This window comes from Trachypithecus francoisi, unplaced genomic scaffold (assembly GCF_009764315.1).
Source record: "Trachypithecus francoisi isolate TF-2019V2 unplaced genomic scaffold, Tfra_2.0 Contig01585, whole genome shotgun sequence".
Lineage (NCBI taxonomy): Eukaryota > Metazoa > Chordata > Mammalia > Primates > Cercopithecidae > Trachypithecus > Trachypithecus francoisi.
The window spans coordinates 9,244,458-9,263,959 of record NW_022681444.1 but is presented as its reverse complement, the minus strand read 5'-3'; the positions used below and the strand labels follow the sequence as shown (position 1 = coordinate 9,263,959).

Sequence of the window (19,502 nt, the reverse complement as noted above, 5' to 3'; positions counted from 1 at the left end):
GCACCTGTAGTCCCAGCTACTTAGGAGGCTGAGGCAGGAGGATCACTTGAGCCCAGGAACTTGAGGCTGCAGTGAGCTATGATCAGGCCACTGCACTCCAGCCTGAGCAACAGAGCAAGAACCCATCTCTTAAAAAACAAAACTTGTAGGCCGGGCCCGGTGGCTCACGCCTGTAATCCCAACACTCTGGGAGGCCAAGACGGGTAGATCACGAGGTCAGGAGTTCAAGACCAGACTGACCAACATGGTGAAACCCCGTTTCTACTAAAAATACAAAAATTAGCTGGGCATGGTGGTACACGCCTGTAATCCCAGCTACTCAGGAGGCTGAGGCAGGAGAATCACTTGAAACCAGGAGACGGAGGTTGCAGCGAGCCGAGATTGCATCATTGTACTCCAGCTTGGGCAACAGGGCAAGACTCCGTCTCAAAAAAAAAAAAAAAGGCCAGGAGCGGTGGCTCAAGCCTGTAATCCCAGCACTTTGGGAGGCCAAGACGGGTGGATCGCGAGGTGAGGAGATCGAGACCAACCTAGCTAACACGGCGAAACTCCGTCTCTACTAAAAAATACAAAAAAAAAAACTAGCCAGGCGAGTTGGCGGGCGCCTGTAGTCCCAGCTACTTGGGAGGCTGAGGCAGGAGAATGGCATAAACCCGGGTGGTGGAGCTTGCAGTGAGCTGAGATCCGGCCACTGCACTCCAGCCTGGGCGACAGAGCGAGACTCCGTCTCAAAAAAAAAAAAAAGAAAACTTGTGTAAGTGACCATCACTTCTCACTGGAAAACAAAGCTAAAGCAATAATTAAGGCATATGTTTAACATGCCCTCAATGACACAACGGCAACAACTACAATTCATCAATTTATTACTGCTTGGTAAAAGGCACTTGGTAGTAGCTGCGGAAGCAAAGTTTGCCATTTCACCATCTTGTTCTGACACCATGCAGGCCAGGAGGAACACATGCGATGTGGTGGGGCAGCAATCTATACCCTAAAGGATGATTTTAAAGATAAAACTCTATATTATGGGCCAAGTGTGGTGGCTCACACCTATAATCCCAGCACTTTGGGAGGCCGAGGCAGGCGGATCACTAGGTTGGGAGATCGAGACCACCCTGGCTAACACGGTGAAACCCCGTCTCTACTAAAATTACAAAAAATCAGCCAGGCATGGTGGCAGGTGCCTGTAGTCCTAGCTACTCAGGAGGCTGAGGCAGGAGAATGACGTGAACCCAGGAGGCAGAGCTTGCGGTGAGCCGAGATCGCGCCACTGCACTCCAGTCTGAGCAACAGAGCGAGACTCCATCAAAAAAAAAAAAAAAAAAAAAAAAAACTATATTATGATCCAAATAAAACACAAGGAGTGAAAATCGATTACAAACAGAGGCCAAAACAAGTGAGACAAAAGACGCTGACTGAGCCGGTGCCATGTCAAATATGCAAGTGTGCAAACCATCCTTTCATTCATTGAACAGGTACTGACTGATGCCTAAGATCCGCCGGTCACTGAGGGACAGATCTGCATGTAATTCCTATCAGGAAATGCTCATGAAGAATGCAAGAAGATGGATGCCAAGGGATGAGTGGTCATAAGTCCAATCTGTATGAGCAGGGGACACAACCAGGGGCCCACACTGCATCCTTCTTCAAGGAAATTCTCCTCTCTGCCCCACATGGCTTCAGCCATCCTGGTTGGTTACTTAACTCCCTTCCCTCACCCAAATCCCAGTTTATTCAGCTGCGGCCATGAGCCAAGAAATACCAGGGTGTTTGAAAATGTGCAGGAGCATTTTTGATGTCACAATGATGGGAGGGCCGCCCACACTCAGTGGCCAAACCCAACGATGCTGAATGTACTAGAGTGTGTAGGAGAGTCTGGCACAATGAAGAAACATACCAGCAAAAGAGCTTCCAAGCACTCACTGCCCTCAAGTTACCTGCCAGCAGCTGCTTGACCCCAGCAGCCCTCCTCAGAGCTCGCCTCCTGCCCCAGAGCAAAGGGCAGCAATGCTCAGGATGGGAGTCGGTCCCACGTGCCCAATTCTGATCACAGTGCCCACGACCTGGCTGTTTCCTTGCCCTGGGGTCCATGGGCCATTTGAAATCTCCCTCCCTGAGGCTGGGTCTAGTGAGTTGCTATCCCACTCCCCAAAAGTCATAATTAGTAAGAGCATCCTTTCCTGGGCTAGATTGCGAGCCCCTTGAGGGCAGAGTGAGATCCTGTCTCAAAAAAAAAAAAAAAAGCATGTCTAGATTTCACATTGAATGCCTTTATTTTTTGAGATAGAGTTTCTCCCTGTTGCTCAGGCTGGAGTGCAGTGGTGCCATCTTAGCTCACTGCACCTCCACCTCCCAGGTCAAGCAATTCTCCTACGTCAGGCTCCTGAGTAGCTGGGATTACAGGTGTGCGTCACCACACCTGACTAATTTTTTGTATTTTCAGTAGAGACAAGATTTCGCCATGTTGCCCAGGCTGGTCTCAAATTCCTGGTCTCAAGTGATCGACCTGCCTCGGCTTCCCAAAGTGCTGGGATTAAAGGCGTGAGCCATTGTGCCTGGCAATATCCAATGATTTCTTAAATCAAATGTAATTTTTTTTTTCTTTTTGTTGAGATGGAGTCTCACTCTGTCACCCAGGCTGGAGTGCAGTGGCGTGATCTCGGCTCACTGCAACCTCCGCCTCCTAGGTTCAAGCGATTCACCTGCCTCAGCTTCCCAAGTAGCTGGGATTACAAGCATGCACCACCATGCCCAACTAAAATGTCATTTAATTCTGAAAACTGACCAGAAATACATTTGTTTCAATAAACATTCCTTAAAAAGTCCTCTTAAAAGCTGTTTGCCCTGGCCTCTACCAGTTCGCTGATAACAAATCTTTCTCTGACTCTGTGCTGACCAGGCCTGAGGGCAGAGGGTAGAATGAACACACACAGCTCTCGGTGTAACTACCTGGCACACACCACACTTCTCAAAGAAGGTTTGATTCATACTTTCCCAGACCCTAGTGGAAACAAAAGGAAAAAAACCTTGCTCAAGCCAGGCATGGTGGCTCACGCCTGTAATCCCAGCACTTCAGGAGGCCAAGGTGAGAGAATCACCTGAAGTCAGGAGTTCAAGACCAGCCTGGACAACATGGTGAAACTCCACCTATACTAAAAATACAAAAAGGGCCGGGCGCGGTGGCTCACACCTGTAATCCCAGCACTTTGGGAGGCCGAGGTGGGTGGATCACTCAGGTCAGAGGTTCGAGACCAGCCTGGCCAACATGGGTAAACCCCGTCTCTTAATAAAACTACAAAAATTAGCCGGCTCGGTGGCACACACCTGTAATCCCAGTTACTCAGGAGGCTGAGGCAGGAGAATCGCTTGAACCTGTGAGGCGGAGGTTGCAGTGAGCCAAGATCATGCCACTGCACTCCAGCCTGGGCAACAAGAGTGAAACTCTGTCTCAGAAAAAAAAGCAGCCAGGCATGGTGGTGCACACCTGTAATCTCACTTACTCGGGAAGCAGAGGCAGGAGAATCACTTGAACCCAGGAGGCAGAGGTTGCAGTGAGCCGAGATTGTGCCACTGCACTGCAGCCTGGGCAGCAGAGTGAGAATCCATCTCAAAAAAATAAAAACCTTACTCAAATATGAGACACTCTCCGGGAAATTTAGAATTGTGTTTAAGAGATGTTAGTCTGTCTACAACTGTTGCTTGAAGTATGTCCTCCCAGTAAATTCAACCACCTAACAAATACTAACTGGGCATCTTCTATGTTCCAGGTGAAATGTTTTCCACCCCTTCCAATCACAGAGCCTTGGTGAAGCCAGTACAAGAAACACATTGGACTAACATCTGCACTTAATCTGCTTGTACAAATTTTTTCTTTAGTGCCCTCCATTTTTTTTTTGTAAGACAGAAGCTCACTCTGTCACCCAGGCTGGAGAGCAGTGGCACAATCTTGGCTCACTATAACCTCTGCTCCCAGGTTCAAGTGATTCTCCAGCCTCAGTCTCCCAAGTAGCTGGGATTATAGGTGTGTGCCACCATGCTCTGCTAATTTTTGTATTTTTAGTAGAGACGGGGTTTCACCATGTTGGCCAGGCTGGTCTCAAACTCCTAATCTCAAGTGATCCGCTCACCTTGGCCTCCCAAAGTGGTGGGATTACAGGCATGAGCCACTGCACCCAGCCAGTGCCACCAACCTTTTCACCAAGTTTTGCCCTTGTTGGGCACACTATTGGCCTCTCTAGACCTCAGTTTCCTCATCTACTGAAGGAGTGGCCTAGACAAGCACCTACCCTAAAATCAAGTCCATCAGTGTTGACAATTGACAGCCACAGAAATAAAAAATGGGTTTACTGGCCAAGCGCGGTGGCTCACACTTGTAATTCCAGCACTTCGGGGAGCTGAGGCGGGTGGATCACTTGAGCCCAAGAGTTCAAGACTAGCCTGAGCAACATGGTAAAACTTCGTCTCTACTAAAAATACAAAAAAAAATTAGCTGGGTATGGTAATCCCAGCTACTGGGGAGGCTGGGGCAGGACAATTGCTTGAGCCTGGGAGGTGGAGATCGCAGTGAATGGAGATTGGGCCACTGCACTACAGTCCAGGCGATAGAGAAAAATCTGTCTTAAACAAACACCAGAAAGAAAGAAACGGCTTACTGTGGAATCAGCCACCTCTTGTAAGCCTAGGATTGGATCCTATTTCCTATACAAACTTAGGATACCAACAAGCAACCAGGCGAATCACTGCTGCAGTGAATGAAAGCAGACCCTGCGAGGACAATCACACTCTCCACAGTGAAGACTGCAAGGGTGGACAATCTTCCAGCCTCAACGTTCCCTCAGAGCAGGGGCTGGCAAACTAGTCAGCCTGAAGAGAAATAATCAAGAGGCCATCTGTGGCCCACAAAGCTTAAAACAGTCACTGCCTGGCCCTTTACAAAGCGTATGCACACCTGCTTCAGAGCAGTAGAGAGATCTTTCACTGGACACAACTCCAAAATAAACCAGAATCATTCAGATTTCTTCCCGTTGTAGGGAATCTCCACTGACCAGGCCGAGTGTGAGGCCTGGCCCCGCCCACAACCATCTGGCTCCGCTGCTTGCCAGTGCTTTTCACAAACATCAGGCCAGGGCGCTGGTCGCAGGGCTTTATCGGGCTTCAAATGCCTGCCGAGTTTCTATCCATCAACACACATGCATACCCCAAGCTAAGCTAGCCCATCAGAAGGCAGGGACAAAGCACTGGTGAGCCTCCAAGAGTGAAGCAGGAAGCCGGCTGAGGCAAGAGAAAAGCTCTCCAGCGCATCTGAGGCATTTCCATCCAGCTCTGACCCACCCCTAGGTCTGCGGGACTAGACCCGGCAGAGACGCACCAGGTCCTCGCAGGTGAGTATAAGTTGAACCTGGCTTATGGCCACGGCTTCACCTCACCTTCTCTCCCTTCTATAGGCAACAGAAATCTTTTTCTCCCCAAACAGAATCTGACTTGGAACCTACGTATGACATATGAAGCAGACACAACCCAATGACGCCTGCTGGAAAGAAATCCAGCCTGTGTGCCCCCTTGCTGTAAGCCCTTCTTTCCCACAGCAGCCACTCAGAGGCACTGCCACAGGGAGCTAGAGCATTCTGAAATTTGCCAGTCTAAAAGAAAATATTGCCATTAGGCAGATTTAAAAAGGGCTTAAAACCCATATGAAGATAGATCTGGGAACGAATGAATGGAGAAAAGAACACTGAAAAAGAATCCAGGTTGCATATTTTGGCACATAATCTAAAGAAGTGCGCCCAGGCTTTGCTGGAACAAAAACAACCAGAAAGATTCGCCAACAACGGCAACTTCACATCCAAGCCCCGCCTCTCCAGACAGTGCCCGCCTGTCCAACAGGTTCCTGCTATCTGTCCACCAGAGGGAACATCTCTGCCCTGTAATTTATCAAAAGCCATTTCTGGGTAACAGGCTTAAGTTCACTCCACACTTGAGTGCCAGCCAGCATCAGATGCCTGACCAGGGCACTGGGATGACCTGTCATTTACCAGGAACCACTACAGATCTGCATTCAGGGGTTATCAGTGGCCGCCAGCACGCCAAGGGTCAGGCACCCTGCTGAGCCTTCACGTGCTCTACTCCTCTTCACAACAGCACTTTCTGGAAGATACTACTGCCTGTTTGACAGAGAAGGACGTTAAGGTTCAGTCAATCAGGATAGAAAAGTAACACACCCGGCCAGACGCGGTGGCTCACGCTTATAATCCCAGTGCTTTGGGAGGCCGAGGCGGGTGGATCACAATGCCAAGAGATCGAGACCATGCTGGCCAATATGGTGAAACCCCGTCTCTACTAAAAATACAAAAATTAGCTGGGCGTGGTGGTGCGTGCCTGCAGTCACAGCTACTTGGGAGCTGAGGCAGGAGAATCGATTGAACCCGGGAGGCAGAGGTTGTAGTGAGCCGAGATCACGCCACTGCACTCCAGCCTGGCAAGAGAGCGACACCCCACCAAGAAAAGGAAAGGGAAAAGGGAAGGGAAGGAAATGCACCCAAGGCAGCCGAGTGCAGGGCCAGGCTTGGAGCCCAGGCTGCACTGGACACCACCAGGTTGCAGACTGAATGCCCCCACGACCTGGAGTCTGCTTTGCCGGTGAGAGCACTGGGGCAGACACGAAAGGCGGCGCGACGGGTTCTGATGCAAGTCAGCCCAGGCTCAACAGCTACTTTCCGGCCAACTGCACAGATGATGGCGCCGGACAGCTTCAAAAACAAGCAATTTATTTACGCCATGCCACCAACAGCCAGATTCTCACCCAAGGCAAGTCCAGTCGCTTTACTCTTTTCACAGGTGGGCACCTAGAGATTTCATGGCTCTTTCCTCCACTCACAATAGTGACAAAAGCCCAAGGCCGACCTCAGGGGGACATAGTGAGTGCTGCAAAGTGCCCTGGCCATGAGGCTAGGGGTAGTGAGAGAGAAAAGTGGAATGTCTCTTTCTAGAAGGAATGGAAAGATCCCACTGCTAGACAAAACATACAAAAATCACGATTCCACAGGAATGGAAATTGATGGCAGGCTGGATAAACACTTCAGGAAATAACAGTGTGGGCCAGAAAAAGGACATGGTCACTGGACAGCTGACTTATTAAGTCTCAGTCAAGAACCATCACAATATCTAGGGACAAGATTAAGGAAGTCTATCGTTCTACAACACGCCAATCAATGTCTGGCAAAAAAAACCTTTAACGTAAGTAAGGCGACCTCACCTACTTCAAACACTCAAATGTTTACTCACCAGTGTGTGTGCCAGACCCTGTGTCATTTGGTGCTGAGGACATAGAGACAGGAGACTCCACCCTACACTCCTGCAGCAGGAGAGATCTGCAAACTTTGTCTGTAAAGGACCAGACAGTAAATGTACTCAGCTCTGCTGGCCACACAGAGCTCTCTGCTGCAATTGCTCAACTCTGCCTGACGCTGTCGTAGCATGGAAGTAACCCCAGACAATACATAAACAAAGGGGCAGAGCCGTATTTACAGAAACAGGAGGTGGGCTGCAGTCGGGGTTGCAGTTTGCTGCCTTCTGCTTCAGAGGGTAAAGCAAGTATGGACACGAATACATTGCAAGATGATGATGAACTTGTGTGCATACCAGGGTGGAGAACCCTAGCTCGGTTTGAGGGGACACTTCTGCTGCCTCACTCAATGACAGCTTGACCCAACCCCTATCACACCTCCAGCTTGCAGAGGCTCCCTATATGGCACTATCAGAAAAGCAAGGGTAGGCCGGGTAGTGGCTCACACCTGTAATCCCAGCACTTTGGGAGGCTGAGGTGGATCACCTGAGGTCAGGAGTTCGAGACCAGCCTGGCCAACATGGCGAAACCCTGTCTCCACTGAAAATAAAAAAATCAGCTGGACATGGTAGTGCATACCTGTAATCCCAGCTACTCAGGAGGCTGAGACAGGACTCACTTGAACCCAGGAGGTGGAGGTTGCAGTGAGCCGAGATCACGCCACTGCCCTCCAGCCTAGGCGACAGAGAGAAAAAGAAAAGCAGAGGTGGCTTTCAAAGAGCCCTAAAGCGCCCACATTTCTGTTCCCTAAGAGCCAGGCAATGGCCCATCTGGAAAGCTGAAGGCTGGGTTCAGCTGTAGCACAATCTACACATTCTATTTGCAGAAGCCCAAATGGGTGAGGTCCCTGCAGAATACTGCACAAACTCTCAAAGAATAAACAGCCTGAAAATAAGGTCTGAGGAAACAACAGAGTGGGGAAAGTGGGGCTCCTGGTAACCCAGTTTTCCTTATGGGAGACATAAGCCACCCCTAGAAGACCACACACCCCAAGGAGACAGCACATATAGGAAGCAACAAATTTAAAATAAGAGAAAAGAAAAAATAAACAAGCATTGAAGCATGTGGTGGGGACACAGAAGCACTCCCCACCCCCAGTGGGGGGTTCTCCAGCACTTAGTTGTGAAACCCTTGCCAGAACCACACGGTCAGCTGGGTCCCCCTCCACCAGAGCCATGGCTCACACAGCAACACAGACCACAGGGAGCACCTGCTCACACACCTTCCACATCACCCCCCCACCATACCAGGGTCAAGTCCAGACCCCCCTCAGCCCAACATGCTGGCCCCACGCTGCCACCCAGCCTTCTCCCCACCCCACCCCCAGCAGTCTCAAATCTGAAACACTGGGTTTGCATCTCACCTCCACTCCACACTGACTGTGACTTGAGGTCTATTTCCTCGTGGATTAAGTAAGATGAACATACCATGTTCACCTCGCACCTCTCAGGTCTGCTGTAAGGAATAAACGAGAGAACAAAGACCCTACACTTGACCCAGCACTTGTCCTCAGTAGGCACTCGACCAATGGCAGCTGTCACCTCACCACGCTTCTGCTGTTGTTCTCTCGGTGGTCCATCCCATTACCAGCTTTCAACAGCGCTCATCTCTCCAGACTCCTGTGCAGCCAGGGAAGCCTCCGTTCCCCAGCAGGGCTGCTCTGGGTGGTGCTGGGTAGACCAGGCACCTGTGCTTCTGCCTCCTCCTGTGTACCGGGGACCCATCCCCATGTTGGTGTGTCACAATTTAAGGGCGCTGGTACAGACAGCAGACCTTCAAACACCATGAGGACAAACTCCCAGGTGTTTAGGATCTGCTGGCGGACCCCTTTAATTAATTCTCAGGAAGACAGAGATGCAGGGAGATTCTCAGAAAACCCTCTCGAGATAAACACTCCACTGTGACTAATTTAAACCACACTAAACTGCCCCAGTTTCAAGGCTTCCCACTTTGGGGTAATAAACATAGCTATTCACTGCAGTCACCCTCTGATGTTACAATAGATGGCCTTACGGAAGTGGATAATCCCAGTTCTGCTCATTTCTTTTTCCATCACAATTTTTAGTAACAAAAGGAATATACACTTGATACGGAAAAACTGTAAAGCGTTAAAATATTACAGAGAAATATCATCCCTAAACCAGCTCCCAGATTAGATCCCTGGATCTCTCTTCACCAGCATGAGCCACCTAAATTCCGGGTACTGTCACGCTGCAATACTAATCATCTGCCTCCTGCCCGTGTTCTATTGTGTTTTGACTTCCTATTTCAAAAGAATCCAGCAGTAAGGGTCATAAAACACTGTGTATTAATTCCAAACAGATTTGCTATTTGTCTTTTAAAACTATGAAAATAATTTTAAAGAAAACTCAGGATGGCAGGAAGGCTGAGCTGAGCACAAGCACAAGGAGGAGGAAGGCCAAATCCCAGCCAGCTGCAGCTGTCCCTGGCTTGCCCGGCAGCGCCATTGTTTACACCCAAAGCCTCTCCCCTGTAGGAATGACGTCACCTGGAGCAAGCTGGAATCTGGGCGCAAGAGAAGAGGACAAATCAGGCTGGCCTGTCTCTAGCAGCAAGTGACTTCCTTCAGCCCAGGAGAAAGCACTCCTCCCCACCTTCCTAAACCCTGTGTCCTCACAAAGACTCATGGAAAAAAACACCAGGGGGTAAAAAAACCAAGATTGGTTCTATCACCCGCCAGATCATAACCAATGCTGAATCTAAACTCCCATCTAACCTCTAGGTAAACACTCTGGGGCAAACACTCCCTACAGAGGATGAACCCCCTTTGCAGGCAGCAGCAGTTTTCTCTACACACAAGCTTCCAGGAGGAAGAGGGGGCCAAGAGCCAAATATCACCTCCTGCACTTACTGTTTTCTCAGTGACAAAGTGGGGACAGAAAGCTGCTTTAGAAGGAAGAGATGATGATCCCCAGGTGTGCCACCAACACCCTGATGCAATGCTCCTTGGCACAGAGGAATTCAGCAGATAGTGGTGGTTACGCCATCACCCCCTGCAGCTGGCTGAACTCTCTGCCTTCAGGGCTTTGGGGCTCCCCTTCTCAAGGCGTCTGGACACAAGGACAGAGAAGTTCACCCTCCATATGTGTAAGAAGGTTGTGCCAATGACCAGACATCAAAACCAGCCTTACCTCTGGGCCTCACCATGCTCTGCAGCCACCACACCAAATGGCAGCTCTTGAGGTTCTGACACAAAATGACAGCCGAGTGGTGCTCAGACAAAAGTACTCCCACACCCGTGTACATAAAGAGGGCTGTGCACACATCTCCACACACACACATCCCACAGATGGCCCTTAATTCAATTCCATCCAACTCACAGACACACTATTTAGAATACAGGGGGCTTCTGGTTAAACATGGCAGAAAAACTGAGGGCTTGTACAGCTCATCCTTCCAAAACCCCCGAAAATGAAAACGGGGAACCCAAACAATAGGGACAGTTTTGGCAAAGAGTGGGCACAAGTATGAACAGATCTAACAGACTGAAAGATGCCACAACATGAGGACTGCAGAGGGGAAAACCTCCCTTCACCCAGGATAACAGAAGGCTCAGGAGGTCCTAGGAGGCAGCAGGCACCTTGCATGAAAGGGGAAGGTGGGAACTCAGATGTGGGGGGACTGGTTGAAGGCTGCAAGTGCAACAGCTAGACACCCACAGCCCCTTCCCTCCCCCACTGGATACATTAAACAAGAGAAGTCTCGACTTGAGAACACCAGGTCAGAGGGGGAAGAGGTGGGGAAAGGAGACCCAAAAAAAAAGCGGAGACAGAACCTGAGTGGCAAACCTCGGAAGCCTCAGGCCCCCCACTTCTGCTGCTCCTCACAGGAGGGCAGCAGACAAACACCACACCACCCTCCACTCCCCAGGCAAAGACAAGGGAGTCTTCTCTTGAAAAACCAGCCCCAGAGAAAGAAAACCTATATACACCAACACGGGACTCAAGAAATGAAAAGGCCAGCCTCCCATCCAGGCATCCACACTGAAGAGTCCACCCAATTTCCAATCAGTTGTGTGCCCGAGACCACAGGTATCTGAGAGATGACCAACTAAAAGACAGACACCAGATAAGTAGACAAAATAACAGAAGAAACATAGTGTCGGAGATCAAAGATTAAAAATATGTATTATAAAATTAATATCCTCTGAAAATCAAGAGAAGATACCACACCCATGAAATAAACATGTGGTTTTTTTTCCCCCTTAAAGGGTAAGTAGGAAACAAGAATCACCCTAGTTAGAATTAAGCATGTGATAGCCCAAACCCCGCAACCTCAGGATAATCGTGAAGAAAGCATCCGACAAATCCCAATCGAGGAACATTCTACCAAATATCTGATCGGTACACCTCAAAACTGTCATGCTCATCAAAAACTTAATTGTCACAATCTAGTGGAAACTACGGGGACATGATTAAATTGAATGTGGTGTCCTGGAACAAAAAAAAAGAACTGGGTACAATCTAAGAACGTCTGAATAAAGGGTAAACTTTAGTTGATAATAATATACCAATACTGGTTCATTAGTTGCGACAAATATACCATACTAAAGTAAGATGTTTATAATGGGGGCAAACTGGGAGTAGGCCATATGGGAACTCCAACTTTTATGTACATCTAAACTATTCTAAAGTAAAATAGTCCAATTAGAAGAGGTGGAAGGGGCCAGGCGCAGTGGTTCACGCCTGTAATCCCAACACTTTGGGAGGCCGAGGTGGGTGGATCACGAAGTCAGCGGTTAGAGACCAGCCTGGCCAATACAGTGAAACCCCATTCCTACTAAAAATACAAAAATTAGCCAGGCGTGGTGGCACACATCTGTAACCCCAGCTACTCAGGAGGCTGAGGCAGAAGAATCACTTGAACCCAGGAGGCAGAGGTTACAGTGAGCCGAGATCGCGCCACTGCACTCCAGCCTGGGCAACAGAGCAAGACACCGCCTCAAACAAAAACAAAAACAAAACAAAACAAAAAGAAGAGGTGGGAAAGCAAGCCAAGCAAATCTCAGAAAATTAGCGAAGGGATAAATGCCAGTCACATCCTACCCCCCAAATCAAAGGATTAACCCAGGAGTCCAGATTTAACTAGGAGTTCCAGAAACATGGGGGTGGGGTGGGGGAAGGAGAGGAAGAAATTATCAAGTAAAAAATGCCAAAAATAATTCCCAGAGTTGAAGTAGCCAAGTAGTCAAGACTTTAAAGGCCCACCAAGTGCTTGGAACAATGCATATAAAAAGAACTCAGAGTACGATGTGAAATCTCAGAATGTTAGGGATACAGTTTGAGAACCTAAAAGCTTCTAAAAGTCATCCCTCTTCCAAAAAAGTTCCCAGGGAGGAACAATCAGAATGGCAATGAGTTCTCAGGAGCAACCATGATGGAGACTTCTCAGGAGCAACCATGATGGAGACTTCTCAGCAGCATCACCATCCTCTCTGGGAAATGACTTTCAATCTAGAATCCAATACTCAGCTGACCAACTCAAGAGTAGGGACAGAAAAAGACTTTCTCAGACTTACACAAGGACTCAAAACAGGATTTTTACAAGAGAGCAAACCCAGGGACAGGCAACGTCACTGGGAGCATTCCTGTCTGCCTCCCCAGCAGTTAATTCTCCCTTCCTCCTTCCTGATGGAGCCTGAGGGAGGCTGACCCAGCCCCAGCCCCAGCCCCAGGGGAGGGGGACCTGGCCTAAGAGAAGCCCAGCCCTGGTTCTAAGGACTGGTTCAGAATGGGTGCACCCATATAATCCCAAACCTGTCTACTTCCAGACTTGCAATTACTTCAGTCAATGCATAGTTCTTATTAAGATAGTTCCGGTTGGCCGGGCGTGAAAATCCCAGCACTTTGGGAGGCTGAGGCGGGTGGATCACCTGAGGTCAGCAGCTCAAGACCAGCCTGACCAACATGGTGAAACCCCGTCTCTACTAAAAATACAAAATTAGCTGGGCATGGTAGTGCACACCTGTAGTCCCAGCTACTCGGGACGCTGAAAACAGAAGAATCACTTGAACCCAGGAGGCAGAGGTTACAGTGAGCCAAGACAGTGCCACTGTACTCCAGCATGGGCAACAGAGAGAGGCTCTGACTCAAAAAAAAAAAGATAGTTGCTGTCATTATGTCCAAATTATCCAACCAATACACACAGGACCCAGGAGGACCACATGTAGAGAGACAAAAACAAGTCCCAGAATGACGACCAACAAAAGCCCAAGATGGCAGCCAGGCACGGTGGCTCACGCGTATAATCCCAGCACTTTGGAGGACAAGGCGGGTGGATCACCTGAGGTCAATAGTTTGAAACCAGCCTGGCCAATATGGTGAAACCCCATTGCTACTAAAAACACAAAAATCAGCCGGGCGTGGTGGCAGGTGCCTGTAGTCCCACCTACTTGGGAGGCTGAGGCAGAAGGATGCAGGGAGCCACTACACTTTGGCCTGGGCGACACAGCAGAGACTCCATCTCCAAAAAAAAAAAAAAAAAAAAAAAAAGAAGCTCAACCATGGGCCAGAGGGGCAACAGTCCTGGTAAGAGCTAAGAGCAGGATAGAGGCTTCTGGAGGAACAAACAGGATGGATTATCTACCATTTCCAGGCAATCAGAAATTAGTATAGACTGCATTTTCTTGGAGCAACGTAAAAAGCAAAAGATACAAACTTTAATATATCAAATTTTTCTACTTTGGTTACTGCTTTCTGTGTCCGATTTTTCCATCTTTTTTTTTTTTTTTTTTTTTGAGACGGAGTCTCGCTCTGTCGCCCAGGCTGGAGTGCAGTGGCCGGATCTCAGCTCACTGCAAGCTCCACCTCCCGGGTTCACGCCATTCTCCTGCCTCGGCCTCCCAAGTAGCTGGGACTACAGGCGCCCGCCACCTCGCCTGGCTAGTTTTTTGTATTTTTTAGTAGTGACGGGGTTTCACCATGTTAGCCAGGATGGTCTCGATCTCCTGACCTCATGATCCGCCCGTCTCGGCCTCCCAAAGTGCTGGGATTACAGGCTTGAGCCACCGCGCCCAGCCTCCGATTTTTCCAAAACCATGAAGATATTCTATGTTTTATTCTAAAAGCTTTATTATCTTTCATGTTTATATCTATGATCTACCTAACACTGATTTCTGAATATAATTTGTGATAAAAGTTTCATTTTTTTCCCTTATGGAGAGTTCAGTTCTCCCAGTACCTTTTCTGAAAAGGCCATCTTTTCTCTTTGTCGTGTGTCATAAATTAAGTGACTACTGATGTGCAGTTTGTTTCGAGACTGTTCCATCCAATCAGCCTATTTGTCTATCTTTTTGGCAACACCGCACTGTCTTAATCACTGTAGCTTTTATAAAGTCTGGATATTTGGTAGGATATGTCCTTCAGCTTTGTTTTTCTTCAAGAATGCTTTGATTAAGGCCAGGCGCGGTGGCTTATGCCTGTAATCCCAGCACTCTGGGAGGCCAAGGCGGGTTGATCACGAGGTCAGGAGATTGACACCATCCTGCTCAACATGGTGAAACCCCATTTCTACTAAAAATACAAAAATTAGCTCAGCTTGGTGGTGGGCGCCTGTAGTCTCAGGTACTCGGGAGGCTGAGGCCAAAGAATCGCTTGAACCCGGGAGGCGGAGGTTGCAGTGAGCCGAGATCACGCCACTGCACTCCATCCTGGGCAACAAGAGCAAAACTCTGTCTCAAAAAAAAGAGAATGCTTTGATTAGTCAGGTGAGGTGGCTCACACCTTAACCCAGCACATTGGGAGGCCAAGGCAGGAGGATCTTTTGAAGCCAGGAGTTTGAGACTAGCCTGGGCAACACAGTGAGAGCACATCTCCACTAAAAATTAGCTGGGTGTGTTGGTGCATGCCTATGTTTGAAATGCTTGTTCCCCGGTGCTGTAAAGAAATGGCACTTGGCCGGGCGCGGTGGCTCAAGCCTGTAATCCCAGCACTTTGGGAGGCCGAGACGGGCGGATCACGAGGTCAGGAGATCGAGACCATCCTGGCGAACACAGTGAAACCCCGTCTCTACTAAAAATACAAAAAACTAGCCGGGCGAGGTGGCGGGCGCCTGTAGTCCCAGCTTCTCGGGAGGCTGAGGCAGGAGAATGGCGTAAACCCGGGAGGCGGAGCTTGCAGTGAGCTGAGATCCGGCCACTGCACTACAGCCTGGGCGACAGAGCGAGACTCCGTCTCAACAACAACAAAAAAAAAAGAAATGGCACTTGAACGTAAATTTCCTCAGCAAGGCCATTTTTATACTTTCTGCAGAAAGGGCACATTTGCCAGCAGTTTTGCCACCGAACAAAGGAGACAGAGTACATTGAAAAAGGAGACAAGGTCATTTATAACTTGACACGTCCACCCTACTGCTGTTTTCAGTTTCCATTGGCTGGAAAGGGACTTCACATTCTGTATTTGTCCTGATTGGCTAGCAACTTAGAACTTTATAAAAGAGGCAAAGGCAGAGGAGAACAAAGGAAGAAGGAAGTAACTTGTGGAATGCTAAGAAAGGTAAAAACATCTTCAAATAAGGAAAAGGAACAGGCTATGACCTAATGCTTGCTTGGACCAGTATAAGCATGCCAGGGCAAATATTTAGGCTAAATTGTAGGAGCTAAGAGTATAAAGTACATTAATTTATTATAGCTAGCAGATATTTAAGAATGTTAGCACAGGTCGTTAAATAAATTTTGCTTCTAAAAGAAGTTACTATTTATTCCTAATCAGATGAAGAGGAAAATCTTTAAAATGAAACTTCTACTTTACTTTTTACACCTATAATCCCAGTTCCTCCAGAGGCTGAGGCTGGAGGGTCTCCTAAGCCCAGGAGTTTTAGGCTGCAGTGACCTATAATCGTCGCACTGCACTGCAGCCTGAGCAACAGCAAAACTCCTTCTCAAAGGAAAAAAAAAAAAGAGAGAGAGAGAGAATGCTTTGATTATTCTTGGCCGTTTTGCATTTTCATATAAATTTCAGAATGAGTTTGTCAATTTCTGAAATAAACAGCTAAAACAAAAGAAAAGCTGCTGGGATTTTCACTAGAATTACATGGCATCTAGAGGTTAATTTGCAAAGAAGCAACATCTGTACAGCGCCAGCAGAGCAAGGATGACCCTCGTGCACCTGGTGCCATCACTGAGAGCTGGCAGCTGCCCATGCAGCAACCATATGCCCACCCATGACCCAGTAACTCCATACCTAGGTATGTACCCAACAGCGTGTACATGCACGCACACACAAGCTCTTGAAGGCCAAGCCAGTGGCAGCACTGTTTGGAAGAACTATGGAAATGAGCTCAGTCTGTCACATGGATAAATATTATATCCACATAACCAAAAACCATTCTACAATAAGAACAAATAAACATATACAACTATACAGATGAAAGGCACAAAAAAAACTGTTGAATCGGCCGGGCGCAGTGGCTCAAGCCTGTAATCCCAGCACTTTGGGAGGCCGAGACGGGCGGATCACGAAGTCAGGAGATCGAGACCATCCTGGCTAATGCGGTGAAACCCCGTCTCTACTAAAAAATACAAAAAAACTAGCTGGGCGAGGTGGCGGCGCCTGTAGTCCCAGCTACTGGGAGGCTGAGGCAGGAGAATGGCGTGAACCCGGGAGGCGGAGCTTGCAGTGAGCCGAGATCGCGCCACTGCACTCCAGCCTGGGTGACAGAGCGAGGCTCCGTCTCAAAAAAAAACAAACAAACAAAAAAAAAACTGTTGAATCAAAGGAGACAGACACAAAAGAGCAAGAAGCAGAGCAGGGTAGTTTTAAAAGGGCCAAGGGGACCATCCACAATGAAACTACAAACAATAGAAAAAACAGAAGCTTGTCCACCTTGGTAGATCAAGCCCATCAAGATAGAGACGGTCAATGTAGATGAGCAAACATGTTCTAAAAGAGACTATATTAGACTTTAAGAAAAATCCAGGCCAGGTACAGTGGCTCACACCTGTAATCCCCACGCTCTGAGAGTCCAAAGTGGGAGAGGATCGCTTGAGGTGAGGAGTTTGAGATCAATCTGGGCAACATAGCAAGACGCCATCTCTACAGAAAAAAAAAATATTTTTTTAATTAGCTGGGCATGGTGGCACATGCCTGGATCGCAGCTACCTGGGAGACTCCCTTGAGTCCAGGAGTTTGGGGCTGCAGTTAGCTGTGACTGTGCCACTGCACTCCACCCTGGGTGACAGAACAAGACCCTGTCTGAAGAGAAACGAAAAAAGAAAAGAAAAATCCCAAATTCTGTAAAGTAAAACTGACAACAGTGCAATAAAACAAGACATGATGAAAGCAGAAATAAGAATAACCCTAACAGGTGGAAAACCTAATACTCTCTACTAAAAAACTTTTGAATCTAAGTGGAATTCAAAACCACACCTGCGGCCGGGCGCGGTGGCTCAAGCCTGTAATCCCAGCACTTTGGGAGGCCGAGACGGGCGGATCACGAGGTCAGGAGATCGAGACCATCCTGGCTAACACGGTGAAACCCCGTCTCTACTAAAAATACACAAACTAGCCGGGCGAGGTGGCGGGCGCCTGTAGTCCCAGCTACTCGGGAGGCTGAGGCAGGAGAATGGCGTAAACCCGGGAGGCGGAGCTTGCAGTGAGCTGAGATCCGGCCACTGCGCTCCAGCCTGGGCGACAGAGCGAGACTCCGTCTCAAAAAAAAAAAAAAAAAAAAAAAAAAAAACCACACCTGCAAAATACCTAGAAAATAGTACACATGAAAAACAGAACACTACATAACAAAACTTTCTTTCCCCCTCCCCCCGCCCCAAGACAGAGTCTTGCTCTGTCACCCAGGCTTGGAGTGCAGTGGCGCAATCTCAGTTCACTGCAACCTCCACCTCCCGGGTTCAGGCAATTCTCCTGGCTCAGCCTCCCAAGTAGCTGGGATTACAGGTGCGTGCCACCAAACCCGGCTAATTTTTTTTATTTTTAACAGAGATGGGGTTTCACCATGTTGGCCAGGCTGGTCTTGAACTCTTCATCTTAGGTGATCCGCCTGCCTTGGCCTCCCAGACTGCTGGGATTACAGGCCATAAGAAACTTTCAAAGCAAAAATAAATTTGTATTCAGAGGAAATATCCTAAAAACCAAATTCCTAACAAAAAAAAAAAAAAAAGAAATATAAATTAAGCATCCAAGTTAAGAAATCAGAAAAAGGCCGGGCGCAGTGGCTCAAGCCTGTAATCCCAGCACTTTGGGAGGCCGAGACGGGTGGATCACGAGGTCAGGAGATCGAGACCATCCTGGCTAACACGGTGAAACCCCGTCTCTACTAAAAAAATACAAAAAATTAGCCGGGCGAGATGGCGGGCACCTGTAGTCCCAGCTACTCGGGAGGCTGAGGCGAGAGAATGGCGTAAACCCGGGAGGCGGAGCTTGCAGTGAGCTGAGATCCGGCCACTGCACTCCAGCCTGGGCGACAGAGCGAGACTCCGTCTCAAAAAAAAAAAAAAAAAAAAAAAAAAAAAAAAAAGAAATCAGAAAAAAAGGCCAGGCGCGGTGGCTCAAGCCTGTAATCCCAGCACTTTGAGAGGCCGAGGCGGGCGGATCACAAGGTCAGGAGATTGAGACCACCATGGCTAACCCGGTGAAACCCCGTCTCTACTAAAAAATACAAAAAACTAGCCGGGCGAGGTGGTGGGCGCCTATAGTCCCAGCCACTCGGGAGGATGAGGCAAGAGAATGGCGTAAACCTGGGAGGCGGAGCTTGCAGTGAGCTGAGATCCGGCCACTGCACTCCAGCCTGGGCGACAAAGCGAGACTCCGTCTCAACAACAACAACAAAAAAGAAATCAGAAAAAAAAACAATGCAAGTGAATCTAAGGAAAAGCAGAAACAATGAAGAAAAAGCCTGAAGAGAGCTAGGGAGTGTAACAAATACATTTGCATAAAACTTCATTTAAGAACAGGAGCTCCTTCAGTCAGGTGAGGTCCACAAGGAAAAAAAGAAAAAAAAATGAATAAAATTAGTTCCTTGAAACAAAAAACAAAATAGATAAACCACTCAGAGAAGGGTATTAGTACTTTCATTTTACAGACATGAAGGCTCCACAAGGTTAAATAACTAGCCCAAGGTCACGATCATCCAGTTAGTGAGTCTAAAAAACCTGAACCTAAACCCAGGGTGATTGGACACCCAGATTTAC

General features: G+C 48.3%; 1 protein-coding gene across 1 annotated transcript in view; it reads right to left on the bottom strand.

Moving 5' to 3' along the window:
- PRRC2B (proline rich coiled-coil 2B) overlaps positions 1 to 9,856 on the bottom strand; it is an 82,118-nt gene extending 72,262 nt beyond the window's left edge. Inside the window, 1 exon segment of the mRNA XM_033194270.1 lies at positions 8,703 to 9,856. The gene's annotated coding sequence lies outside the window, so the exon portion shown is untranslated.
- Between the last annotated feature and the right edge of the window lie 9,646 nt (positions 9,857 to 19,502).